At 37.6% G+C, this 13,076-nt stretch overlaps 1 pseudogene; it reads left to right on the top strand.

The window, feature by feature from the left end:
* The first annotated feature begins 2,568 nt into the window (after positions 1-2,568).
* LOC145121332 (secreted RxLR effector protein 161 pseudogene) lies at positions 2,569-2,961 on the top strand (annotated as a pseudogene).
* Positions 2,962-13,076: the final 10,115 nt, after the last annotated feature.

Here is a 13,076-nt window from a genome sequence, read left to right as displayed (position 1 = left end):
ATGTGAATTCGAATACAATGTAAACACTTTATTATTAATGCAATGGATGTTGTTGCTTATTTTACTATTCTACATTTGTTGTGATACTGAGCATGACGTCATCCGCCCCCAGACGTTTCCGCCGTTCCGGTTTGGGGGTGTGACAGAATCCAGCCAACTCTTGGGTGATGGATTCAGGAGCATCATTTCATGCTTGCCACAACAAAGAAATAATGAGAAACTTCAGACCTTACAGCGGTACTGTTCGTCAGGAAGATGGTAAAATTTTGAAGATCACATGTATTGGAGATGTAGCTTGAAAAACTTCAATGGGTGCTACCTAGATTTTGAAGGATGTGAAATACATTCCTGATCTGAATAAAATGTTGATCTTAGTGGGACAACTTGACGAATAGGGACATGATGTAAATCTTGGAAAAGGTAAATGGAAGGTTATTAAAGGGAACTTGGTCATTTCTCAAGGAAAAAAGAAGGGAACTCTATATATGGTGGGGTTGACTTCAGGAGAAGTAAATGAAGCTTTTGGAGATGGAGAGGCATCTACTTTATGGCACCAAAGACTTAGTCATATGAGTGAGAAGGGAATGAAGATGTTCGATTTAAAGGGCAGGATCCCGCAGCTAAAGAATGTGACAGTTGACTTCTGTTAACCATGTGTATTTGGTAAATAGAAAATAATTACTTTCGTGAAGACGGGTCAGCCACCAAAATCAGAGAAGCTTGAGTTGATACATTCCGATGTCTTCAGTCCCACATCAGTTTCATCAACAAGAGGTTCTCAGTATTAAATTACCTTTGTAGATGCTGCTACAAGAAAGGTATGGGTTTACTTTTTGAAAAATAAATCTAAAGTTTTCGTTACTTTTAAAAGGTTCGAAGTTGTTGTGGAAAATGAGACGAATCTGAAGATAAAATGTATGAAGACACATAATGGGGGTGAATACAGCAACAAGGAGTTTACTGATTACTATGTAGAACACAAAATCCAAAGGCTCAAGATTGTTCCCGAAACACCTCAGCAAAACGGTGTTGCGAAGAGGATTGACATAAAATTAAATGAGAGATTTAAAAGCATAAGGTTACATGCAGGGATGGAAAAAATGTTTTGGGGAGACGTAGTGAGCACAACTTCTTACCTTATAAATCGCGGACCCTCAATCCCCATTGGGATTAAGATTTTAGAAGAGGAGTGGTAGAAAAGGGAAGTATCTATCTCTCGCCTTAAAGTATTTGGTTGTAATGCTTATGTCAAGGTTAAAGATGCATAAAAATAAAAACTTGAAGCTAAAGCTAAGAAGTTTATCATTATTGGGTACTAGTTAGATGATATGGGCTTTAGATGCTGGGATAACCAAACCATGAAAGTGATCAGGAGTAGAGATGTCACTTTTAATGAAGATGCCCTCTATAAACATGATCTAGCTAAAACTCCAAGAAAAAGAAAACAAATTCAGAAGGCGGTGTTCGAAGAATTGAAAGACACTGATGTCTTACAACCTGAAACAGGTGAAGGCCCAAAAAATACTGGGAGTGCTGAACAGACAGTAAATACTGAATTCAGTGGGAGTTCTGAAAAAGATAAAGACTTAAAAATCAAAATCCCAGATCAGTCAGAAAATGAAGCTCCAAATCAGACTGATGTTGAAACTACGAATCTCAAAAGATCGACCAAAGATTGGGGACCCACTATCAAATATTCTCCATCAGTCATTACTGGTTACTAACATAGAATGGAGAGTTGGAGTCTTATCCAAAGGTGTTGAAGCTGAAATACTATATAAAATGGAAGAAAGCCAAGAAGGAGGAGTTGGATTTACATGACAAGAACCATACCTGGTCCTTGGTCAAATTACCAGCAGGAAAGAGAGATTTGGAAAATAAATGGGTGTTCAAAATAAAGGATGAAGCCGATGGAAAGAAGAGGTATAAATCCATAATAGTTGTAGAGGTTTTCCAACAGAATAAGGGGGTTGATTACAATGAAATCTTCTCACCAGCTGTGAAGACGAATACTATTCGACTGGGGTAGTTGAAAATTTACATCTGGAAAAGCTGGATGCTAAGACTGCATTCTTACATGGTGACCTTGAGGAAGATATTTGCATGCCCCAAACAGAAGGTTTCTTGGTAAATGATAAGGAGAATTTGGTGTGTAAATTGAAGAAGAGTTTATATGAGCTGAAACAAGCCCCAAGGCAGTGGTATTAAAAATTCTACAGCTTCATGTAGAAAAATGGGTACAAGAGATGTCAGATGGACCATTGCTGTCATCTACAGAAGTTCATGTCCTATTACATTATTCTTTTATTATATGTTGATCATATGTTGGTTGCTGGATCAGACATACAGGAATCGTCAGACTAAAGAAGCAGCTCTCCAGAGAGTTCGAGATGAATGGCTTGGGTGCTGCCAAACAAATTCTTGGTTGAGCATAGTTAGAGATAGAGTTGTTGGAACTGTGAAGCTTTCACAACAGAAGTATATAAAAAAGATTCTAGAGAAGTTTAACATAACTGATGCAAAAACAAGTACACCTTTGGGAAGTTAGATAAAACTTTCCAAGAAACAATGCCTAAAGATGAAGAAGAAATGGCCAAAATCCTATATGCATCAGCAGTTGGCAGCTTGATGTATGATATGGTGTGCACCAGACCGGACATTACACATGCAGTGGGAGTTGTGAGCAAATTTATGTCATATCCGGGTAAATAGCATTGGGAAGGAGTCAAGTGGTTGTTGCGTTACTTGAAAGGTACTTCTGAAGTCGCTTTAAGTTTTAGCAAAAATATAGTGTTTTTGGAAGGATTCGTTGATGCTGATTTAGGTGGGTATGCGGATTCGGGAAAAAGCACTATTGGGTTTGTTTTCAATATCGGAGGTACAACAGTGAGTTGGATGTCCAGACTTCAGAAAAGTGTTGCCCTTTCAACTATAGAGGCAGAATATATGGCCATTGCATAAGCAAGCAAAGAGTTGATATGGTTGAAGAATTTTTTGTCAAAACTAGGAACAAAACAAGAAGATTGTGTTCTCCATTGTGACAATCAAAGTGTAGTGCATATCGCAAAAAATTCAATGTTTCACCACCGAACGAAACACATAAAGATATGATATCATTTCATACGAGAACTGATAACTAATATTACATTAAATCTGAAGAAAACCCTTGGTATGAAAAATCCAGCTAATATGTTTACTAAGGTGGTACCAACTGATAAGTTGAATTAGTGCATGGCTTCAACTGGACTTCCAAGAACTTGAATAGGAGGCAAGGACTAGATATATATATATATATATATATATATATATATATATATATATATATATATATATATATATATATATATATGTGTGTGTGTGTGTGTGTGTGTGTGTGTGTGTGTGTTACCGAGGATACAGACTTGGTTGGCGGCTGGATGATGACCAAGTCTCCAAGTGGGATATTGTTAGATCTAGAGACTTATCATCGGATCTGGAATTTTAAAGACTGGAATTTTTTTGGGCTTTTTTGTGTTTTTTTTTTCAGTCGAGCTTGGCATTTTAGGTTTAGGTCAGATTTCTCGTTTATATATTTAAGAATGGCCGTATCTGTAACATTGTATCAGAAAAAACATGTGTGGAATAAAATCTCTCTCTGGTTCGATAGTGCACGTAGCCTATCACATGATAGTGTGAACCACTTAAATCCCTATGTTCTGTGTGCTTTGATTTCATTTATGGTTTATCATATTTCTCAGATTTGTTTTATTTATCGTTTTCTTCAAACCTAACAGTTTATACTAGAGTATTATATGATAAGTTCATATATTTCTTTTATATAACACACTAGTGTTCTGTTGAGGGTATGATGGGTTTGTTATTTTTTGTGATGCCTCAAAGTTAGGCTTTTGGTCTGAAATGATGAATAACAATATGGTAATTTCTTATGGATCACATCATTTAAATGAACATGAGCGTAGATACCAGGTGCACGATATTTAATTAGTTGTTGTAATCTTTTCACTTAATATTTAGAGATATTCTTTATTTAGAAAAAGTGTCATATTTTCATTTATCATAAGCATATCAATACGTGTTCCATAAGAAATTTTCAACATGAAACAAAAATGATGTGTAACACCCAATTTTCAGGTATAAGTTTTATGCTTTGCAACATTGTGGTTTTTGGATTTTCCAGTCACCACGATGTGGTAGGGCCTGGGCCATAATGCGGTGGTCATTTAATGACCATGACGTAGTCAGATCCTTGTCATGGCGCAATAACTGTTGGGTCTCAAAACTCTAGATCTCAGGCCTTGAGCCTATTTAAAGGATATGGGGGCTAGGGTTTTGAGCACCCTTAGCCTCCATCATCCCAAAATAGCCTTCATCAACCCTAATTTATCCTCTCTTTCATTTTGAGCCAATTTTGTGATTGTGATACCATTTGAAGGAAGAAGAGGAGTATTGGGGGAGCAAGGGAACATAAAGCAAGCCCATCTCAGCTATCTTGTGCACTATATATACCTTTGCAAATTTTCTTCATCAGATCTTGTTGGTTCTTTTCCATTAATACTTTGAGTATTAAGCTAGTTGGATCAATTGTTGAGTTTTGAGTGGTTCTTGATAAAGTTTGCAACTTTATTGATCATTGAGTACCCAAGAGTGTTATATGTTTCAAATCTAGAAGCATATGTTGGTTTGGTGTCATGCATGGAACTTCACATCATTTTCTAACTATTTTGACCTAAGTTGGTGTGTGATATGTATTGGTCATACATGTCCATAAATTCAGAATTTTTATGAATCATTTGGGTGGAAAAAAGATTTCTGGAATGTATGAGTAGTGGACCTAACATTTTAAAGATTTAAAAGGAGAGTGGATCTGCCAGCGTAACTGCATCATAGTCATGTGTTGAACACAACGCGGTGGGCTAATCCATCGCGATTCTGATTGAGCAAACCACAGCGTGGCCAAGTTCCTGACCATGACATGGTGGCCTGCTTAGTTCACTTAGACCGTAGACTTTTTTGACCAGGTTGACTTTTGGTCAACTTGATAGTTTTAAATAGTAGACTAAATGATCGTTTGATAGTTGTTAACTGAGTTAGAACTGACTGGGTTAGAAGCTGACCGGATTAGAAGTTCTGATTGAGTCCATATATGGCTGAGTTTATGCTGTTTGATTGTTTATCTGATTAAATATGTTGAATGATGAAAAAAGACCATATTACCCTTATGTTGTCTCTTATACCGGATAAAATAATTATAAAAATACAAATTATCACATAAAATCTAAATTAAACATGCATAATTTACAATCCAAATAAAAATTGTCATAGACTCACACACAAATTCACACACACAACAACTTTTTGACAATCATTTAACAAGTAATATATTATTGAACTTTCTTTTACTCATTTAGCATACAGTTTGTACCATACGAAAACAACAACATCACAAATCGAGATTCACAACAACAGCAAGAGCACAGCAACAACACCAAACGAAAAAATATCAAAAGAAAAATCATCAATAATTCGCTAAATCTAGCATAATCGAAGGAGAAAAAAAAAGAAACTTGAACATCACAGAAAAAATCCAACATCTCAACAAAATTCAAGCACAAAAAATTGGAGAAAAAATGTATGAAAACTCACTTGTTCGAAATCTTGATGGTTGCCTATTGAATAGTTGGAGGAAGCTAACACCGTCGAGCAACTTATCGGAATTGGAAGCAACAGTAGAACTTGATAGCAGCAGTCATCGATGTATATTCTTCCTATGGAGGCATTCAATCGTAGGGAAAAATTAGAAGGATGAGTGTTTTGTCACATTTTGTCCTGGTCCAGCAAATGAAAGGGTATGATCGAATCAGCTCCAAAGTTTGGACCGAGTCCACAACTTGGACTGAGTCTTTGATTGTAAAATGATAATCAAACATGTTGATTAAGTTTTTTTGGACCGAGTCCTTTATTGGACCTTGTGTCATCCCCATTTTCACGGCTAGAAAAGACCAAATTGTTTATGCTTCATTTTTAAAATCAGAGTATACCTTTAAAGAAAAGTGTCGCGCAATTTGTTCCCAGAAAAAAACATGATAATGATATTATCAAAGCATTTCCAAAGAAATGCATTTTCTTTGTATTAAAACTTTGGGATGTCATCGTCAATATAGAAACATAAGCATAAACAGAGCTTACATGTATTTACACTAATGATTTTCATCTTTTTTAATCTCTCAGTGTAATGTAGCTTCGTATCGACACCTGTGATACAAATAAACTGAGTGGGTTAGGTTGGGAAACCTGGTGAGTACATAGGGTTTTCAACCCACAACAATAAAGTTATTATGTTTCATCATCACACAATTAACCTAATTACCCATCCCCATTATCTTCTTTATTTCTTAAGGATCTACCCTAAGAATCATCTATCATTCACTTTTTCATTCCTAAGGATTCTCCTAAGGAATAGGCACGAAGTCTATCGTTGCCTATGGCACAGCTGCCAATGTTATATATTAGGCACAACTGCCACTATTATCATTTCGGTGCAACTGCCAAGATTATGACGTTATATATTAGGCGCAACAACCGATATTATCATTTAGGCGCAATTGCCAAAATTATGATGTTCTCTATTAGGCGCAGCTGCCGATATTATCATTTAGGCGCAGCTGCCAGAATTATGATGTTCTCTATTAGGCGTAACTACCGATATTATCCTTTTTGCGTAGCTGCTAGAATGTTTAGAGTACATCGTAGTTCAAAAACATCTACAGGTTGTGACACAGCTGCTAATATTCATCTATATCATCTTTTATCCCTCATCATTTATCTACCCATTTTCCACCCAACATATTCGTAGATGTAAAATACATCTATAGTTTAAATCATTTAAAACATGTCCTCTCATCATTTTATTTTATCACACATCAACTATTTCATCTACCCATGTTTTACCCAACATATTTTTAGATACAAAATACATATACAGTTCAGATCTGAAAAAAAGAAGTTTAAATCTTCCATCCAGCATAGATCTCAAGATATAAAATACATATACAGTTTAGATCTGAAAAAAACAAAGTTTAAATCTTCCATCCAGCATAGATCTCAAGATATAAAATACATATATAGTTTAGATCTGAAAATGTTTAAATCTTTCATCCAACATAGATCTCAAGATAAACAAATAATATGCACACATAGCATGTAATTTGTATAAAATACTTCATATCTATGTGTAAGATGAAAGTAACTATGCACTCACTTGATGAGGTGGTGATTCCAACTAGGACAGCGCTTCGCTTCGACGAAACCGGGTGGTCTGCTTGAAAACCGGACTCTGCGGGGGCAAAGTTGCTGAACCGAAAAACTCTTTTTTCTCGAAGCCTTCTGGCGCTCCGGGGCTTTCTTCTAGTTCTAGGGAGGTTTCGTAGGCTTTTGGGGGTGTTTTGAGAGGTTTAGAGAGTGTGTAGAGAGGGAAAGAAGTGGATTTTGGTGTGAAAATATGGCTGGCCTCGCACCTCTATTTATAGCTGGAAATGAGCTCAACTCGTTGAGTTTCTGGGCCAACTCGTCGAGTTTTTGGCTCCCAAAGTCGTCGATTTCTTGGTCAACTCGTCGATTTGGTACCACGTTTCGTCATCTGGTAGGGAGAAAGCAATGACTCAGATTGCGCCACGTCACCCACTTCGCAATAGCACCCTTCCGACTTCTAAACCCCATAACTTTCGCATACAAGTTCCGTTTTTGACGTTCTTTATATCCACGCATAGGTATTGACAAGATCTACAACTCTACTTTCGACTCCATCGGCTAATTCCTGACCGATTTTAAATTTAATAGTATGCGAATATTACATTGTTTACCGACCGTGTAAAACTCATAACTTCTACATACGGACTCCGTTTGCAACTGTATTTTTATCGTTGAACTCCTATTAATGAGATCTTCAATTCTCATTTAGGTTGTGTCGGCTAAAATTGATCGATCTAAAATTCGAACTTCGGGTTGCATATTGTTATGCCAAATCTTAGAAAATCCATAACTTCCCCATACGAAGTCAGATTTGGACGTTCTTTTTATGCACGCTCTCGGTTTAACGTGTAAGATGACTTTGTTTAGATCGCTAAGGCTAAAAAGCTCTTTATCGCAAACTCACTTTTTACGTCACACAACGTCGTGTCGGTTTTATCGCGAAACTTCGACAGGTCATAACTTCTTCGTTATAACTCGGATTTCGGCGTTCTTTATATGTACGGAACCCTTGATACATATGCTATATCATGGTTAAGGTTATTTACTCTATATAATATTCTATCAAAAAGTTATTATTAATGTTCATTGTCTCTAAATTGACTAGCCCGAATCTACGGGCGTTACAGACCTAGTTAGAGGCTATATCAAGCAACCAATAAGGCTTGACCTTTTGTTCTATATTAGGTAGTGTGTAGGACCAACCTTCCAACCTTACGAGTTGTGGTGTAGTCTACTTTGATTTTGTGAGGTGAGTATACTCACTATACCTTATAGAATGCTAGATTGTCTTTGTGACTCTTCCATGTACGTTTTGTATGTTGGGCGAGGCCCGTTATGTATGTTGGGTGGGGCCCGTCATATATGTTGGGCGGGGCGTGTTATGTAAGTTGGGCGGGGCCCGTTACTCATGTCGGGGGGCCCAATTATATTCCTTGGGCGGGTCCCGTTCTGTAAGTTGGGTGGGGCCCGTATTGGTATGTGGTATCTTGGGAAACTCACTAAGCTTCGTGTTTATGATTTTAAGTTTAAATGTTTTAGGTACTTCCTGTAGCAAGGGGAAGAGCCAGACTTGATTGCATCGCATCCATTAGAGTTTCCACACTATCGTTTTATGATACCCTGATGTTTTGTTTTGAAAACTACATTTGATACTATGATGATCTTTTATGAAATGGTTTATGGTTGGTTTGATTGTTTAAAAATGAAAACTTTACTCTATATTTTAGGGATGTTACACGATGTTTGGAATATTTATTGTTTGTGACTATAAGATACTCTATCAACTATAAATATAACGTCCCAAAAACCATAACAAAAAAATTCATTTTCAAAAGAAATTTTTATAAAAATCATAAGTCATCCAATTCATTATTTCAAAACATAATCAGAAAGTCAGAGTATCAAATAACATCTCTCAACATAAATCCACATGATGATGTGTACAATCATGCCTTTGTTTTTCCCCGGTCCTTTGAAGTATCTGAAACATTTAAATCCACAACTGAAAACCAATGTTTAGTGAGTTCCCCAAGATAACCCACACAACAATACACATATAATGCATGCACACATGAGCCTTTAGTCTGACTGGACCGCCTCGTAAGAACTATAGTACATCTGGACCGCTCTATCAAGCCTATAACATATAGTTGGACTGCTCTCTTGAGCCTACAACACGGGGCTGGACCACTCTCCTTAGGCCTACAGTATCAACTGGACTGTCCATGTATGTTATCCTACAACACATAGCTCGACTATCTCAACCCAACCACAATATGTCGACATATGCAAAGAAACAAACAATAACCGACAAACATAAGTAATCATAACAGATATACTGGGCTAATAGATCACTACAACATAACGACATCCTACATACAAGGATACATACTGCAGCACAAAGTATAGTGAGAAATCTCACCTCGTAGGCGAGTAGACTATGAACATGGCTCACACGAAACAAAGACTGATGCTACAAGCCACCTATAAAATAATCAGAGGTACATCCTAAATCTTTAGCCCAAAAACCCTCAAGTTGACCAACAGTCTATCTTGGTTAAAAAGTGAACGGTCAACGGTCAAAGTCAACAACCAAAAGTCAACTTAGCTGCCACCACGTCGTGGGAAAGCATCTGCCACGACGTGGCAGTCTCAGGACAAAAGAGTCGTGATAAACCACAATCGCCACGATGTGGTGAGCATATCGCCACGTCGTGGGAAATATTCCTGGACAACTTAATGGATTAAGCCCTTAATCCATTAAGACACACACTTATATTTCCCAAAATGCTTTCTTACACCCATAAACCTCATAAAATCCTTTCTTTATGGACATACATGTCCAATTCATGTCTTGAACTCTAGTTAGGTCAAAAATGGTGAAAATAAGGTCAAAACCTCATGCATGGATTCAAAACTTTATAATACTTCAGATCTAGAACTGGAAGCTACAAAGGGACCTCAAGGATCCATAAAGTTGCAAAGTTTATGGACTCCATTCACTCAAGCCACCTTAAATATGATGAAAAGTGTATAAAATCTTAGATCTAGAAGGATATCATATAAAAGTAAAAGCTTGAGGACTTACAAAATTCTAAAATGTATCCAAGAAGGATAGGATGAGATTTGCTTGCTCGATCTAAGCACCAAGGACACATTCTTCTTCTTCAGAACCACAAAAAAGCTTAAAGATGTCAACGATAGAGGCTAGGGTTTGATGTAGGTCAACATTGAGTAATAGAGGTTGAGTGGGAGAAAACCCTAGCCATCATATCTGTTATATAGAGCTCTAAACTTGGAACATTAGGGTTAATAATGCTGGCCACCACCACATCATGGTCATGACCTTGCCACTTCGTGGTGGACATAATATGCGCATTCATTTTGTAACATCCCAAAAATTCAACAAATTTAAACTTTTCAAAACGACCTTTTTATTATTAGATGTATTAAAAAAACCATTGTTTTCAAACGTTATTTAAAATCAGAGTCTCCCAAGATCCAATTAGTTGTAAAACCAAGGATGTGTACGGTCATGCCTTCGCCTTGCCACAGTTCACTGAAAGTACCTGAAACCATAAACCAAAATTGTAACCACAAAGCTTAGTGAGTTTCCCCCAAAATACCACCACACAAACATATAACATATACTAACAAACAACATGCATACAGATCCTTCAGCCTAACTGGACCGCCTCGCTGGCCAACAAACTATCTGGACCACTCACAGAACCTTCAGCATGACTGGACCGCTTCACCGGGCCTTCAGCCTATCTGGACCGTTCTCCGTGCCTTCGGCCTGACTGTTCTGCCTCACGGGCCTTCAGTCTATCCAGGCCGCCCTAGGTCTCTTGGCCTTCAGCACACAGCAGGACCGCCTCAACCCAACATACCAACACATATCAACATATACATATCTAAAACACACATAATCCCTATAAACCATAACAACATATCGATATAAACATTATTGGGTTTTTTGACTGACAGCACAAAGTGGTACAGCCTCAACCCACCCACACCACGACAACATATACGCAACTAAACATATAACCTAGTCAACAGACAATCAGGAAGATCTTACAGATCACTAAGCATAGCATCATCCTATATAACAGGATACAGATCTAACAAATCACTACAACGTACCAACATGCGATAAACCAGGATAACAATCCAATGGGCCGGGCTTGATACCTTCGACCCAAAGATACAGTGAGGAGGACTCACCTCTCGATCTGATCCATAGCTGATGAGGACTGACTCTGAATCTCAGCTCTTTAACCGACACCTATTCCATCGAGTGACCAATTTCATCAAAATCCCAAAATACCCAAAATACCCTCAAGGTCCAACTTGGTCAAAGTCAAAGTCAACAACCCCATGTTGACCAAACACGCCGTGTTGCCCCTTAGACATGCAATGTTCTTCCATCATTCAGATAATCGGGAAAACCCCAGCCAACATGCTGTGTTGGCTTGCAAACACGCCGTGTTTGCCCGAGATTCAACAGCTTAATATAATAAGCTGTTTTCTCCGATACCAAAAGCTCTAAAGATCAGATCTAGCCTCTCATGTGTTCCAGAAGGATAAAGTTTCCAACTTTATCCATTGGGACTACCCCAAAAGGTTCGAAACTCAAACCATAAGCTTAATAATGAGAGGGCTTAACCAATAAGCACTTAATTCATAAAGACATAGCCCCAAAACATAGATCTGACTTCCTTGAGCTAGAAAACCACGTAAAGTTGCCAACTTTACGTTCATGCATGTCTAGATGAAACTCTTAAGCTTAAAAGGACTTAATAATTGACTTAATGCATGCATGACACCAAAACTCTCATAAAGTTTGCACCTTTATGCTCAAGGATACCAAAACAAACTCATATCTGAAAGAACAAGCCCTGAAACGACCTAACTCATCCAACAACCCAAAGAGGGACCAAAAGCACAACAATCTAACTATGAAGAGATCTAAACATATACAAGACAAGATGCAAACTTGATACCTCAGAAAGCTTCCCCACAAGATGATGACTCTGGATCCAAAGCCTTTCCCCCAAGAAAATCTACTTCAAGATCTCCTCTTCCTTCACAAAGACCATAAATGAGAACCAAGAACTTCTTACTAGCTCAAGAACACCACCGAGAGACTTAAAGATTGATTTTAGGGTTTTAGTGGCAATGGAGGTTGGTAAGGAGACCAATCCTTGGGGATTACGGAGATTAAATAGGGTGCAACCCCTTAAAAACTAGTGTTTTCTCCACCAGCCGTCAACACGTTGTGTTATGGCACAAACACGCCGTGTTGGCCTTAATGAAAGTCGTGTTTTTTTATCTAGACACGCCGTATTGGTGTCTCAAATACGCCATGTCGAATCCTCGGAAAGTGATTATACCCAAAGTTGCTCCTCAAGTTTTCGGGTGTTACACATTTCTTAGCCAATGTCGCTTCGTGGTGTTTCCCCCGCGACGCCGCGGCCACCCCAAAATCCACATATGAAGTCTTTTAATTGCGATAAACACCAAAATAAACATCTACCTAGAACTGGTGTTACAATAAAGGAAATGTTCTAGTAGATGTACTATGTCATGCTGATACATAATGATGGTAACCAAGTTTGATGTATATGATGAATTTAGATAATGAATACTATTCTAAATGAACTAAAGAAAATTTAAGAATAAGAATCAATTGAGAAAATTCGAAAAGTGAAAGTAATATGGGAATAATTTAATAATTAGAGAATGATCTTTGTGAGATCAACTGATTTAAAGGTCGAGTTTGGGTATAATGAGTAAGTGATGATTGGAAGGTACTCCTTAAA

This window comes from Lactuca virosa, chromosome 6 (genome assembly GCF_052849685.1).
Source record: "Lactuca virosa cultivar CGN04683 chromosome 6, Lactuca_virosa_CGN04683_v6, whole genome shotgun sequence".
Taxonomy (NCBI): domain Eukaryota; kingdom Viridiplantae; phylum Streptophyta; class Magnoliopsida; order Asterales; family Asteraceae; genus Lactuca; species Lactuca virosa.
The sequence above is the reverse complement of the archived record's forward strand: the minus strand, read 5'-3'. Positions and strand labels throughout refer to the sequence as shown.